The 15,535-nt window shown below is 42.3% G+C and overlaps 1 protein-coding gene across 4 annotated transcripts in view; it reads left to right on the top strand.

The window, feature by feature from the left end:
- The first annotated feature begins 99 nt into the window (after positions 1–99).
- The window catches only part of LOC139548837 (lissencephaly-1 homolog A), a 49,645-nt gene continuing 34,209 nt past the window's right edge, over positions 100–15,535 (top strand). Inside the window, exons 1-2 of one of the 4 annotated variants that reach the window (XM_071358719.1) lie at positions 107–302; positions 419–499. The gene's annotated coding sequence lies outside the window, so the exon portion shown is untranslated. Of the gene's footprint in view, positions 303–418; positions 500–15,535 lie in introns of all 4 variants that reach the window. The other 3 variants (XM_071358718.1, XM_071358720.1, XM_071358721.1) reach the window with 3 other exon arrangements.

Raw genomic sequence — 15,535 nt, 5'->3', positions numbered from 1 at the left:
TCAAAAATAGTGAGCGTTTACAGCTATTAAGTAAAATTATAGTAGTTTATCAGTGGGTGTTTGCAAGTGTATATTTATTTAAGTAGGGCTGTGATCGAAGGCGTACGCGCGCGTCGCTGTCAGTTTGCGAACGCAAGCGCGTCACCGAAGGCAACTGCGGTAAGTAAAACAAGGATTGGTAGAGAGACAATTCGGCGTACTTTAAACTCGAGATCAGAAGTCCCTTATTTTGGATCAAAAAACATCCTCTTGGCTTTTATAACTGGCCAAACTTGTTAAAGGTCTTCAGGAGAAACTATAGGGTAAGTGTACATTATTTTGCATCAGATATTGAGTATCGAAGAAATGCTAGGTGGGGAAAATGACGATGTGGCTGTAATTTTTGCGCCTCCTTTCTATGTCTCAAAATGGCGGACAGGCCGCTTGGAGCAGCAGGTAGCTGGTCATCAGAGTTGTAAATGACTGTGTTAACCAACTAGTGGCACTGGTCGATTTGCATGTAAGTAACTTATTAACCTGCTTTAAGTTACCATTTGATTCTAACTTGCACCTATTTTTCCAAGTGTTGATCAAATTGATTCGATAATTTTATATCAACTTTACAGCTCACTACAAAGCAGCCAGGTAGCTAACTAATGTTGTCCAGACAGTGGAAATAATCAATTCTGTGTGTAGGTAACTAACCTAATAAACGAGTTTATGCACAGACTTGTTGCAATATCTTTTATCGATGTAACGTTAGTTAGCTAACTTTAACTTCTATTTTGCAGAGTATATTGGTGAAGTTAAATTCATTACTTCAACTCGCATTCGAATTGTGAGGCTAGCTAGCGTGCGCGCTCTAGTCTAGTCTACCTTGCGATCATATATATATATGTAGGTCATGAATTGAGACAGTTATTAAACATACCGTCTACAAATACTTACCAACTAATGTGTGGTGTTGTCGAGTGTAAAACGACATCTAGCTATCTGCTTGAACACTTTGTGACAAACTAGATAACTTTAGCCAGGTAACGTTACCCACGATTTTAGAATGTTCAATAATGGAAAAGGGCGTATACAATCGGTTGTATTTAATTTATTTTGACAGCTATTCAGTAAGTAACTAGCTAAGTCTAAATAGGTTATTTTCCTAGTATTGGCCGAATGTCATGTGAAACAATAGATGTGGTCTGACATTTTGATACCTTTTTTAACTCCGCTAGCTACCAAGCTAGTTGTATGTTTCCTGTGTAGCCACTGGCTACCCTACTCCATCCATAACGTTACATCCAGTCAACTGGACAACTTTGATCAACGTTTTGTGATCTGTCATCAGCAAGGCTCTACATTAGACCGGTAACGTTTTTACAGAAATCATTCACTGCAAGTTGGCTCTGTTTCACGAATGACCTAAGTCTGAATTTATGCATTCATTTTATAAAAATAAGGGTGGAGCACATTGGTGAAAAAAAGAGGAGTTGAAGGAAAACTACCATTTGCATTGACCAATAACTTCAGCTTGAAACCTATGTTTTCTAAAATACTTTTTCCTTTTATTTGGGAATTGATATCGATTAAGGATCGACTATAGTTTCAGTTTGATCACATGTGGGTTGAAAGGCAGTGATACCCTCTATTCGGTTAGAAAAGACGCCACCCCTCTGCTACTGCAGAATGGATCCTTCAGCCTGCATCACTTTCCACTGAAACTGACTAGTCATTCTCCTCCTCGCCCGCCTTGTGGATGGTACTCCTGTCTTGTTTGTAGCCAGGATCCTTTGCTATACAGTCCTCCTCCCCTTAATGTACTATTTCATCCTGGACAGACCAGAGCTTGGCTACGCCTGTAAGGATTGCTGCAGCAGCTGATGCAACTGAAATGATGATGGGATTGTTTTAGGAGTGGAGCTTCAATTAATAACTCGGTAGCTATATTTCTTCCTTCAGTTGTAGCTAATGTGGGTCTTGGTTGAATAGGTACAGTCACTTGATGTAAGCAATCAGAGATGTTGAAGTTGTAAGATCTGTTAATAGGCTACTTGTTTGTGGTTGCAGGCTTGACAACTTTCCAGGCTCATTTAGAAAATAAAGCACATTATCGTGAGAATATAAACACACGTGTACCCTCGAAAGTATCTATTGTACAAAATGGCTATACACACATGCTGTGATATTTGGCTGTTATCAGAGGTGGGACTATGTCAACTGGACTGAGTGTTCAGCCTGCCTTTCAGTTCTTTGAGTAGTACCTGACCAATAGCGACATCGAAAATTTGTTTTTTCAAATTGCTCTGGGGAGGGTGTTTGATTACCCTCTCTGTGGAGGAGGAGGCAGGGTAAGGGAGATGGAGAGGATGAGACAGGGTGTGTCATTTTTGTGAATGCCGAGTGCCTCACTGACACAGTCGGCACCAGATGCCCACGTTACCCTGATTTGAGCTCCAGCCCAGAGGTCACAGTAGGACAGTGGCTGACCTTCAGCACAGGAGGACTGGTCTAACACACACACACACACACACACACACTGCTAGTAATGACCTGCCAGGCCAGCAGCTCCCCTCCTTTCTCTGGATCTGGGACAGCCAGGTTGGGTTCACCTTCACATGACGGCTTGGTGCCACTGCTCATTCAATGGGTTTTGGATTGGAAATCAGTCTTTCCAGGTTTCTGTAATCCCACATTTTTTAATCAATCATTTCCTGCATATTATGCGAGGAATTGGAAATCACTGCACTATTTCCGCATAAGTCAAATCATCACAATATTGTTGCATAAAACTGACCCATCACTGCAGCACAAAAAGGCCTACTATTTCAACCAATCACTGCACATTTACTGCATAATATGGTTCAATGAAGCCACCTCTCACCCAAGAATGTTCCCCAAATTTGTCAATTAATGCATATGTCAGAATTGCCTTAGCAAAATCGGGCATTTGTGCCTGAAAATCCCCCCCGACATCCTGGAAAGACTGGGAAATATGGTGACAGTATGTGTAATATCTTCTGTCAGCTCATGCCATTGTTCTATATAGCAGCTTGATTCCCAAATCCTGTAATGCAAAACTAAAAATTGATAATGTCTTGATCCTTGATTTGCACAGTGCACTGCATAGCCTACATGGATCAATTGAAAATATTCCGAAAACCCTTAATTCTATCTTATGTTCTCATCAGTTTAATGTTGGCCTATGTGCAGTCAACTTGGATTTGTTAAGTAGCCTTATCCTATGTAATTTTGGTGCATTTTAAAGCACTTTGAGATGAATTATATAATGAATAGCATTATAAAAGTTTGTCTTGTGTCAGTGGTTTAGCTACCACTCACTGATGTTTTGCCCTGGCCTGTAGCAGCACCTCTTCTCAGACTCTCCCAGAGTCCTGTTTGTAGTACAGACCACAGTGTTGCTGCTGAGCACAGCACTCCCTCAGAGGATGTTTACTTTGATCTGCTAATCATGGCTTTTCTATCAGGGGACTCTGACAGCATTGATGGCCAGACCATGCTTTATTGGCCTCACTTTGCTTCTCGGCAGCAGCAGTGCACATTCAGTCACTGCACTCGATCATGGTTCCTCCCTCCTGCCATCTGTTTCAATTGGACTGCTTAAATATGCATGGAAGGAAGAGTAGCCAAGATTGACTTCTCCCACAACTCTCGCTAGGATGTGGCTAGTCAACAAGGCTAAGATATGTTCCGTTTGGTATGTGTTAAGTTTAAGAATGAATGTTTTATCTGAATGAATAGTAGCAGCAGGCTTCCATTTTATCCCTGGATACTTTAGCTTGTATAATAGCCATTGCAGCCAGCCCAGTTGATAACCCCTGGAAGACTGCAGTGTGTCCCAGATGTTCAATCCCGTCATTATCAATTAGTGATAAAGCTCTTCAAATAATTTCTGCAGGAGTGCCCTGCCTGCCTAGAAGGGAAATACTGTGCAAAGCTTGTAATTATTTAGAGAATAACTACCTCTGAAAATCCCATCTGTATGTAGCTTAGGCCATGTTGGAGGGTCTGGCTGTTCCAGCTGTTATTTTAGAAGAAATCCCCCCCACATGCTGGTGTTATGGCAGGGCAGCTTATTCAGTGTGTGGGTGCGCGATGATAGAGGGGTGAACAGGCAGTGGCTCGGGTGGTTGTTGTCCTTGATGATCTTTTTGGCTTTCCTGTGACATCGGGTGGTGTAGGTGTCCCGGACGGCAGGTAGTTTGCCCCCGGTGATGCGTTGTGCTGACCTCACTACCCTCTGGAGAGCCTTGCGGTTGTGGGCGGAGCGGTTGCTGTACCAGGCAGTGATACAGCCCGACAGGATGCTCTCGATTGTGCATCTGTAAAAGTTTGTGAGGGTTTTATGTGCCAAAACAAATTTCTTCAGCCTCCTGAGGTTGAAGAGGTGCTGTTGATGTTGCGCCTTCTTCACCACACTGTCTGTGTGGGTGGACCATTTCAGTTTGTCTGTGATGTGTACGCCGAGGAACTTGAAGCTTTCCACCTTCTCCACTGCTGTCCCGTCGATGTGGATAGGGGGGTGCTCCCTCTGCTGTTTCCTGAAGTCCACGATCATCCTTTGTTTTGTTTACGTTGAGTGTGAGGTTATTTTCCAGACACCACACTCCGAAGGCTTTCACCACCTCCCTATAGGCTGTCCCGCCATCGTTGGTAATCAAGCCTACTACTGTTGTCAGCTGCAAACTTGATGATTGTGGTCGAGGCGTGCATGGCCATGCAGTCATGGAAAAGGGTGTACAGGAGGGGGCTGAGCACGCACCCTTGTGGGGCCCCAGAGTTGAGGATCAGTGGAGTGGAGGTGATGTTTCCTACCTTCACCACCTGGGGGCGGCTCGTCAGTAAGTCCAGGACCCAGTTGCACAGGGTGGGGTCGAGACCCATGGTCTCGAGCTTAATGACGAGTTTGGAGGGTACTGTGGTGTTAAATGCTGAGCTGTAATCTATGAACTGCATTCTTACATAGGTATTCCTCTTGCCCAGGTGGGTTAGGGCAGTGCAGTGTGATTGCGTAGTCTGTGGACCTATTGGGGCTGTAAGCAAATTGGAGTGGGTCTAGGGTGTCAGGTATGGTGGAGGTGATATGATCTCTCAAAGCACTTCATGATGACGGAAGTGAGTGCTACAGAGCGATAGTCGTTTAGCTCAATGGTGGCCTAACCTTTGAACATCTTCATCAGTTGACACTCATATGACATCATGTTACACAATACATTTATGTTTTGTTCGATAATGTGCATATTTATATCCACAAATCTCGGTTTACATTTGCGCCATGTTCAGAAATGCCTCCAAAATATCCGGAGAAATTGCAGAGAGCCACGTCAAATAATAGAAATACTCATATACTTTGATGAAAGATACATGTTTTACATATAATTAAAGATACACTTGTTCCTAATGCAACCGCTGTGTCAGATAAAAAAATAAATAAAAAGTTTTCGTAAAAAGCACACCATACAATAATCTGAGACGGCGCTCAGATAGTAACAACATTTCTCCGCCATGTTGGAGTCAACAGAAATACGAAATAACATCATAAATATTCCCTTTGATTATCTTCATCAGAATGCAGTGCCAGGAATCCTAGTTCCACAATAAATCGTTGTTTTGTTCGATAATGTCCATTACTTATGTCCAATTAGCTAATTTTACTAGCATGTGTAGTGCACGTGTCCAAACTCTCGCGCAGATGCAGGCAAACGTCAGACGAAAACTTCAAAAAGTTATATTCCAGGTCGAATAAACTGGTCAAAGTAAGTAGAGAATCAATCTTCAGGATGTTGTTATAATTTATATCCAATAAGGTTCCAACCGGAGAATTCTTTTTAGTCTCTATAAGTAATGGAGCGCAAGACGATATAATGAGGAAAGCGCGCGACCAAGAACTGGCAATCTGCCAGACCACTGACTCATTCCCCTCCCATCCGGTCCCACAACACAGCATAAGCTTCATTCCACGTTCTAGTGATTGTTGACATCTAGTGGAAGGCGTATGAAGTGCAAACAGATCCATATATTACAGGGAATTGAATAGGCGATGACTTTAACAACGACCACTCTCAGATTTTTCACTTCCTGTTTGGATTTTTTCTCAGGTTTTTGCCTGCCATATGAGTTCTGTTATACTCACAGACATCATTCAAACAGTTTTAGAAACGTCAGAGTGTTTTCTATCCAATAGTAATAATAATATGCATATATTAGCATGTGGGACAGAGTAGGAGGCAGTTCCCTATGGGCACGAAATTCATCCAAAAGTGAAAATGCTGCCCCCTATACCAAAGAAGTTAACATGGCAGACCTGTTCATTTAAATGCATTCCAGGTGACTACCTTATGAAGCTGGTTGTGAGAATGAGTGTGCGAAGCTGTTATAAAGGCAATAGGGTGGCTACTTTGAAGAATCTAAAATGTTTTGTTTAACACTTTGTTGGTTACGGCGTGATTCCATATGTGTTATTTCATAGTCGATGTCCTGGAATGAGTAGATGTCAACTTTTGACTGGTACTGTAAATAAAAGCATTCACTGAAAGTTGATACAGGTAGGCCCTTCATATATAGGCTATGCATAGCATTTTGTTCAATTTATCCAATCTTTTTTTGTTTCTCCAACCGTGAGCAACACCTGTGAAACCCAGAAATTTCTCTAATGTTGATTCACACGGGACTAGAATTATCAGAGGACCTCGGCGTTTGGTTCGATTTATTACGCTCCTGCCATGTAAAAATTAATGACATGGCAGATTCGGGTGGAGCTAAGCTGTTTTGTGCATGTAATTACATTACCCGACCACTCCCAATAAAACTTATCCCGTCGGAATAGGGCTAAAGAAATGTTGGAGCCATTTGAAAAATGAGGTGACACGTCGTTTTCTTTCTAGTAGTGATGCAAGGATGAGTGTCAATCTGTGCTCACTGTATTCTCCGTGGCACTCGGGCTGCGGCACAGGGAAGTAATCATTGCAACAATTATGATCTGATTTATTTTCACTTTTCTACGTGCGCTGGTGCTCCTAAATAAAAATTCCAGGTCACACAGCAAAATATTTAGGCTCATATGCAAGTAAAATGGTCGCAATATAGAGCCCTGTCAGGTGACAGACGAGAGGTAGTCAGGGCCCTGCATTCATAAAGCTAGTGCTGATCTAGGATCAGTTTTGCTTTTCAAATAGACTGGAGACCTGATCCTAGATCAACTTTCCTAAACCGAGAGGCTTTGAGTACAGGCCCAGGGCTTCAACATTTAATGCACTCTATATTCAAAGCCATTTTGGATTGTTGTGGGGGTGGCGACAGCAAAGGAATCATGCTATTGTGATTGGTACTTGGATGTGGAAATCTGGGAAAGGGAATGCAGTGATATTGGACTTGCCCCTGGGCAGGGATTCTTCTAAATCCCTATTGCTGTATTCTTTGTTTGGCACAGTATGGTAGAGCTGCTAAATACTACATGCTGCTAAATAGCACGTGTGCGCCACCCATTGTTTCCATCATTCCATAGAAGTGTACCGCTGAAGCATTTGCCATTCCTTTGTTTATGGCTTTGTTGGACTTCAGAAAGGCATTGACTAAATGCAATATCAGTGTAGTTTACTATTGTAAGGATTAAGATGTTGAAGAAATTCAACGGTTATTCTGTTAGCCTGTTGACTCATGCTTACATCTCTAGATTTTGATCTTTGATATGCTATTGTAGGCCTACAGCTAATCTGCTTACTGCTTTTATTATTCTTTACATTTATAATCAGATGTCAACTAGCCTACTAGTCTTAGTTGATTGTGAATCAAGATATTGTAAATTCACCTACACCTCACTGTTTGAAGGCTGTGTGAACTTGCCTCACAAAGACTGCATTTTTATAACAGTTATTGACATTACCTAGATGGTTTCAAACATTGTTTTCCTGTTTTTAGTGTCAGTGGAGTGTTGACTAAGAAAGATTCCCTGTGAATTGAGCCATTCTTAGAATATTGAGTCCTTACTGTGCCATGCCTGACAGGGCTCTACGCTGACTTTGTTTTACAAGGAGTAGGTTTGCGCCTAAGTTGAAAAATAGGCGCATACAGAAATTCAGGAGCTCAATGAAAAATATTAGCGATGAACTATTAAAAGTCTAAGCTTAAGCTGACAGTTAAAAAAGTAAATAATAAGTTATGGATCATTTTGATTTGGAATTTTAGGACCCCTTTAGGTATAAAAAGTGGTAATTTGATTAAAATATTGAATTTGGCCTTTAAAATACCTTCGTACGTCCATTCATAAAAAAAAAAAAAAACGGTACTGGTTACCTAAAGATGAGTCCTGTGACTGTTGGCACGCTACTAACAGAATTTGGCACATCGACTGTAGCATCTATAGACGAGTCCCTTGACACTTGTGGGGGTCGTAGAGTAAAGCGGAGACCACCATCGTGTTTGAGAGTCTCCCCTTTTCTAGGTCAAACCGTTCGGACGCTGCAGACGGTTTTGTGGGAAGACAAGATTATCGGGATGTCTCATGGTCTGATAAACACAGCTCCAGCTCTTTCACCGCAGGTGCGGAGGTGTGACATTGGCAAATGCTGATATCTCTAGCTTAAACTGACATGTTTCGATTTAAAAAATTACTTAGATTGATGCAAGAATACATAGTTTTTTTTCTTAGCTCCAGGTCTGTCAACTAAAATATTTATGTGCATATGCGAGTTAAGTGGTCGCACTGTAGAGCCCTGTCTGACCACAGGGAAAGTTGGAGAATTCTGAGCAAAGATACACACACACACACACTCACATCACCTTGGGTATGATGATAATCAAGATTATTGGAATAGTCTGCTGCTGTTTCACTATTGAACACTCATTCAGCAGGCCGTTTTTAAACTGTTCCTGGGTCGCTAATTATTGGTTACCAGGTTGTTAGATAGCTACATTACCAAACGTTGTTCAGTCATGTTTCCTAGCTATCTAACAACCTGGTAACCTGACAGTAGGTCTAGGCAAATGTGATTGGCATGGAAAGAAAGGAAAGGGTTCTGCTACTCATGAGATGTGACACAATGACATGCAGATCATTATGCATGTTTAGTCCTTTCTCCCATTCCTCCAGCCAAGTCACAGGTAGGCCTTAACAAATATTGGCAAATCAGCCATTCTATGCAGTTTCCTATTATACACTGAACAATATAAAGTGAAATTCAATGTGTTGTATTGCGTGTGAATTGTGAATTTCAGTGACAGGTTTTTGTGTAGCACATGCCCAGAACGTTTAGAAAACGGGAACAAGCGTCTGGGGTACGTGACCAACAGGATGCTAGAACAGATTTATTTTTATTTTTTCCCTCTGGTATCGCGATACTACTTGGTATTGTGATACTTGGCCTGGTATTGTACCGTTGGTATTGTGACAACACTAGCTCCAACAGTGTACTTACTACTGACAAAACACTGTAATGAGAATGGTAAAGAGCAATGTCAAACATGATACACAAATTACACACAGAAGCCAGCTATTAATAGTAAAAATATCTAGTTTGGGAAATCAACATGTTAGATTGCACTACAGTCATTTAGCAGGCTCTTATCCAGAGCAAGCCTACTGCTTTCATGTTGCCAGCCATGTAGCCCCTGTCTGGAGTGTATGACACATGAGAGCAACCAATGCTGTGTTCTATCTGCAACGTTGTGAACGATTCACCTCACTGAATAAACCCCTGAGACTTTCCCCCTGCAGTCAGTATGACAGGGTGGTTACCGCTGGCATGGTGATGACATCAGTGTTCATAGGTCAGGTGGTGCCCAGGGCACTTCACATTCACAGCAGAGTTCAAAGCCAAAGCCCCATGTATCTTTCCTCTAGCTATCTGCTGCTGATAGCCAGTTCTGACTGCACTGCTACATCAGTGTCAAGTCCACCAACCGCTGATAAAGAACCACTGTTTCCGTTTTTATTGATTCCGGTATTCCTCAATGCTGGTTTTGTGTAGAATCTATTGTAGGGCTGACCCCTTTAGTTGACTGGTCAAATTTCTTAAAATACTTTTTTGGGGCTGATTGGCTGTTGGTCGACTTATTTTTATTTTTAGGTGAGCTGTGGCAAAAAAAAATATTATGGCACACGAGACACTTGTTTGAGTGGACTAATCCATTGTTGAGGCCGCAGGGATGGCACACCAGTATCACCAGTTGTACATTTACCGTTAATTACCATAATTTCTCATCTACAATGTTTGGTAAGGGTCATTTATTTTAATGCATTTATTTTATTACATTTTTAGCGTTGTAGGAGTGGACACGTTGTTTGCAGAGTACACAACCTAGGTTTAACTTGTGACAAGTGTTGGTTTATTTCATTCCATTTACGGTTTGTCAATCTATTCATTATTTTGTTTGGAGCGCTCCTGTTAATCTTGTAAGGACAAGCACCTGATTACGCCTAGGCTACCTTTTCCGCGCGCAAATGTAGGCTTATACATGTGCCCATTTGGGGATCTGATACTATTTCTGATTGAGAAGCTTCACACTGAAGGTGAGTTAAGACAAAGTAATTTTTCTTTGCCTCAAAAAGAAGGTAAAGGATGTCCGTTTTTTTAAAATCATTTAAAAAAGGCTACTTTGAGGAACTATTGTCAATTTGAGCAATCTTTCCAGCTTTCTCTTTCTATAACCATTCAGCATGAAAGGTGAAAAAAATGTCTAGCTCAGATCCGGTGGAAATGTCATAAAGGCCTACCTGATTATTTACTTATGCAAATAGCCTACTGCTGTGTCTGTCTGTCAGGAGCTCACTGGTGCAGTAAACTGAGGGCCCAGAATATTTTATAAAATTGTTCCAGTTTGCTAGAGCAAGCTTCAGGCCAGACCCAAGTTAATAGTTGATACAATGTTTCAAGTTCCTTGCTGACAGGCCATGCATAGCAAACGTGATTTATAGGATATATATTTGTTGGCAATGGTAATAGAAGTTACTTTTAGATTTTTCATTTAGATAGATTTGATTAACCACATGACATTGATTTTGAGATATGAACACTTCATTATAAATTAAATGAAAATAATAACTGGCACGCAATGATAACTTGGCAACGCTGGTGTAGCATATTATCGTCAACTAGAAGTTGCCTAATGGCAGAATCTGGGAAGACCAGCAGCGGGAGGAAGAGGGGCGGGTCTGGAACAGGATTGTTTTGTCTTTTGGTTAGACTGTAATCTCTGTCTCCTTTTAATTTGTGTCTTAATTTTTAATTGCTGTGCTTAAGCATCAGACAGTAACCTACATATAGTGGATTTTATTCAAAAATATATATATATATATAGAAAAATACACATTTAAAAAAATGTCTACCAATCAATTGGTCGAAAGAACAGATGACTCTCGGTCAACCAAGATTTTTTGTTGTTAGGGACAGCCCTAATCTATTGACTAGGCAACCTCTGCTTTTATACGTTTTGTCTCTAGATTTGATGTAGGTACTTCTCTTGCTGTCAAAGTGGGTTCCCTTTCTCTTGCAAAAAAGCAACAGGTGGAAATCCCCAGCCTTAGGGTCACCTAGGCTTCAAATTGACTGTTGACTAATATAAGGAATGTATTGAATGTTCTTCCAGTAGGTTACAACTAGAGGTCGACCGATTAATCGGAATGGCCGATTTAATTGGGGCAGATTTTCAAGTTTTCATAACAATCGGTAATCTGTTTTTTAAAAACCATTTATTAATGACCTACGGCTCGTATTTTTGTGTGTTTATATTATAATTAAGTGTTGATATTTGATAGTGGTCTGACTGAGCGGTGGTAGGCAGCAGCAGGCTCGTAAGCATTCATTCAAACCGCACTTTCTTCCGTTTGCCAGCAGCCTTTCGTAATGCTTGAAGCACGGTGCTGTTTATGACTTCAAGCCTATCAACTCCTGAGATTAGGCTGGAAATACTATCGTGCCTATAAGAACATCCAATAGTCAAAGGTCTATGAAATACAAATGGTATAGAGAGAAATAGTCGTATATTAACTACAACCTAAAACTGGGAGTATTGAAGACTCAAGTTAAAAGGAACTTAAACGTTCGTTTTTTTACATGGCACATATTGCACTTTTACTTTCTTCTCTAACACAATTCTTTTTTTGCATTATTTAAACCAAATTGAACATTTCATTTTTTATTATATTATATAGTGTTCGCAATGGGTCCGCTGTCAAACGACCACCCCTCATCACTGTCAAACGCTCCCTAAAACACTTCAGCGAGCAGGCCATTTTAATCGACCTGGCCTGGGTATCCTGGAAGGATATTGACCTCATTCTGTCAGTAGAGGATGCCTGGTTATTCTTTAAAAGTGCTTTCTTCACCATCTTAAATAAGCATGCCCCTTTCAAAAAATGTAGAACCAGGAACAGATATAGCCCTTGGTTCACTCCAGACCTGACTGCCCTTGACCAGCACAAAAACATCCTGTGGCGTTCTGCATTAGCATCAAATAGCCCCTGCGATATGCAACTTTTCAGGAAAGTTAGGAAACAATATACACAGTCAGTTAGGAAAGCTAAGGTTAGCTTTTTCAAACAGAAATTTGTATTCTGCAGCTTTAACTCCAAAAAGTTCTGGGACACTGTAAAGTCCATGGAGAATAAGAGCACCTCCGCCCAGCTGCCCACTGCACTGAGGCTAGGAAACACTGTCACCACTGATAAATCCACGTAATTGAGAATTTCAATAAGCGTTTTTCTACGGCTGGTCATGCTTTCCACCTGGCTACCCCTACTCCGGTCAACAGCTCTGCACTCCCCACAGCAACTTGCCCAAGCCTCCCCCATTTCTCCTTCACCCAAATCTAGATGGCTGATGTTCGGAAAGAGCTGCATAATCTGGACCCATACAAATCAGCTGGGCTAAACCATCTGGACCCTGTCTTTCTAAAATTATCCGCCGCCATTGTTGCAACCCCTATTACTAGCCTGTTCAACCTCTCTTTCGTATCGTCTGAGATTCCCAAAGATTGGAAAGCTGCAGCGATCATCCCCCTCTTCAAAGCGGGAGACACTCTATACCCAAACTGCTACAGACCTATGTCTATTCTACCCTGCCTTTCCAAGGTCATCGCAAGCCAAGTCAACAAACAGATCACCGACCATTTCGAATCCCACCGTACCTTCTCCGCTAGGCAATCTGGTTTCCGAGCTGGTCATGGGTGCTCCTCAGCCACGCTCAAGTTCCTAAACGATATTATAACCGCCATCGATAAGAGACATTACCGTGCAGCCGTATTCATCGACCTGGCCAAGGCTTTTGACTCTGTCAATCACCGCATTCTTATTGGCAGACTCAACAGCCTTGGTTTCTCAAATGACTGCCTCTCCTGGTAGATGCGATAGAGTTCAGTGTGTCAAATCGGAGGGCCTGTTGTCTGGATCTCTGGCAGTCTCTATGGGGGTGCCACAGGGTTCAATTCTCGGGCCGACTCTCTTCTCTGTATACATCAATGATGTCGCTCTTGCTGCTGGTGATTCTCTGATCCACCTCTACGCAGACAACACCATTTTGTACACTTCTGGCCGTTCTTTGGACACTGTTAACTAACCTCCAGACGAATGCCATACAACACTGCTTCCGTGCTAAATTGTAATTATTTAGACGCTATGGCCTATTTATTGCCTTACCTCCCTAATCTTCATTTGCACACACTGTATATAGACTTTTCTATTATGTTATTGACTGTACGTTTGTTTATTCCATGTTTAACTCTGTTTGTGTCGCACTGTCGTTTTATCTTGGCCAGGTCATAGTTGTAAATGAGAACTTGTTCTCAGCTGGCCTACCTGGTTAAATAAAGGTGAAATAAAAAATACATAAATAAAATAAAAAATCATAATCGGTCGACCTCTAGTTGCAACGCCTCTCCCCTATTTGCCAAAATAGTTTGAATGCATTGATATGTAGGCTACGTGTGCCTTTATAAAGTCCTTGAGCAGTTCTTGTCTATTTATGTTCTGTTTTGTGTGGGCCCCAGGAAGAGTAGCTGCTGCTTTTGCAACAGCTAATGGGGATCTTAATAAAACACAAATACTAGTCAATGCGGAGCCCTGTGCCTTTGGGTCACCCTGTCCTGGGTGCTATGTTGAAGCAAAGGCTGGAATTGATCTTCTCTTCCAATGCTCTCGTCAGTCGTTGTTGAGAATGAAATGAGGAGTAGGTACACGAGGAATGCATTGGAGGAGAAGCCCAGGAATCAAGGAAAATACTTTGAGATTCCCCTTAGCATTTAACAGCTGTTTTTTGTTTACTGGTCTGGGTGAGACGATGTGATCCTGCTCCCAGTAGACTAAGAGGTTTACCGTGGCGGTTGGCCTTGGTTGTAAACTCAGGTTAATCCCAAGTACCATCAATTGGTTCCTGAGTGTAGTATGTTTTCCTGTATGCTTGGAAGCACTCATGCCCTCTTACTTTGAGTTTGTATAAAATTAAGTAATGAGATGTTTAGAAACCATGAGACCAAAAAGGCGATTGATTGAATTATTAAAATAATTATTTGAGCCCTGTTGTTTTGAAGCCCTTGTCAGTTGATTTCATTTGTATTGTTATCAGCCAATTCTGAGGGAAATGGAGAAATTAGTGTGGGTCTGCCTGGAGATTTGGCTGTACAGTCGGCCATTAGTCTGTCCTGCTTTCTACTGTTCTACTGGACAGCCTTTGGGATGGGAACTGAAGTGGGCTGCCTGCAGCTGGCTGAATCTGGGTCATCTCTCTATCCTACATGTGTTAGGAACTCCCTACAGGGGGAACCAAGGGCTCCAGACTAAATTGCCACCGTGACCTGACCAGGTTACCTCATAGGGCTGGAGTAGTGTGGTGGGAAGGTAGAAGAAGAGGGGTTACTGGGAGAGTTGAACAGGTGACACGACACACCTGATGAAAATGAGGATGTATCGAATTTTTGCTGGGTGTCACATTGTGTTGACCAAGCCTATATTACAGTCTATTGATTCAAGAGGTCCACTGCATTATTGTGACCTCTCCATATCTTTCTGGTTCTCAGTAGTGTGACGAGACGGCTTTAGACCAAGGGGGCCCACAAAATTGGGGAGTAGAAAGGGGCACGTATTTTTTTATTTATTCTCGTGGCCTGGATTGAAGTACCACTTTTTTGTCCCCAATTTTGTGGTATCCAATTGTCCCATCGTTGCAACTCCCGTACGGACGCAGGAGAGGTGACGGTCGAGAGCTGTGAGTCCTCCAACACGATCCAGCCAAGCCGCACTGCCTCTTGACACAATGCTCGCTTAACCCGGAAGCCAGCCGCACCAATGTGTATGAGGAAACACCGTACACCTGGCGACCGTGTCAGCTTGCATGCGCCCAGCCCACCACAGGAGTCTAGAGCGCGATGTGACAAGGAAATCTCGGCCTGCCAAACCCTCTCTTAACTCGGGCAACGCTGGGCCAATTGTGCATCGCCTCGTGGATCTCCCAGTAACGACCAGCTGTGACACAGCCTGGGATCGAACCCGGGTCTGTAGTGACGCCACAAGTACTACGACGCAGTGCCTTAGACCGCTGCGCCACTTGGGATGCCC

This window comes from Salvelinus alpinus, chromosome 22 (assembly GCF_045679555.1).
Source record: "Salvelinus alpinus chromosome 22, SLU_Salpinus.1, whole genome shotgun sequence".
Lineage (NCBI taxonomy): Eukaryota > Metazoa > Chordata > Actinopteri > Salmoniformes > Salmonidae > Salvelinus > Salvelinus alpinus.
The sequence above is the reverse complement of the archived record's forward strand: the minus strand, read 5'-3'. Positions and strand labels throughout refer to the sequence as shown.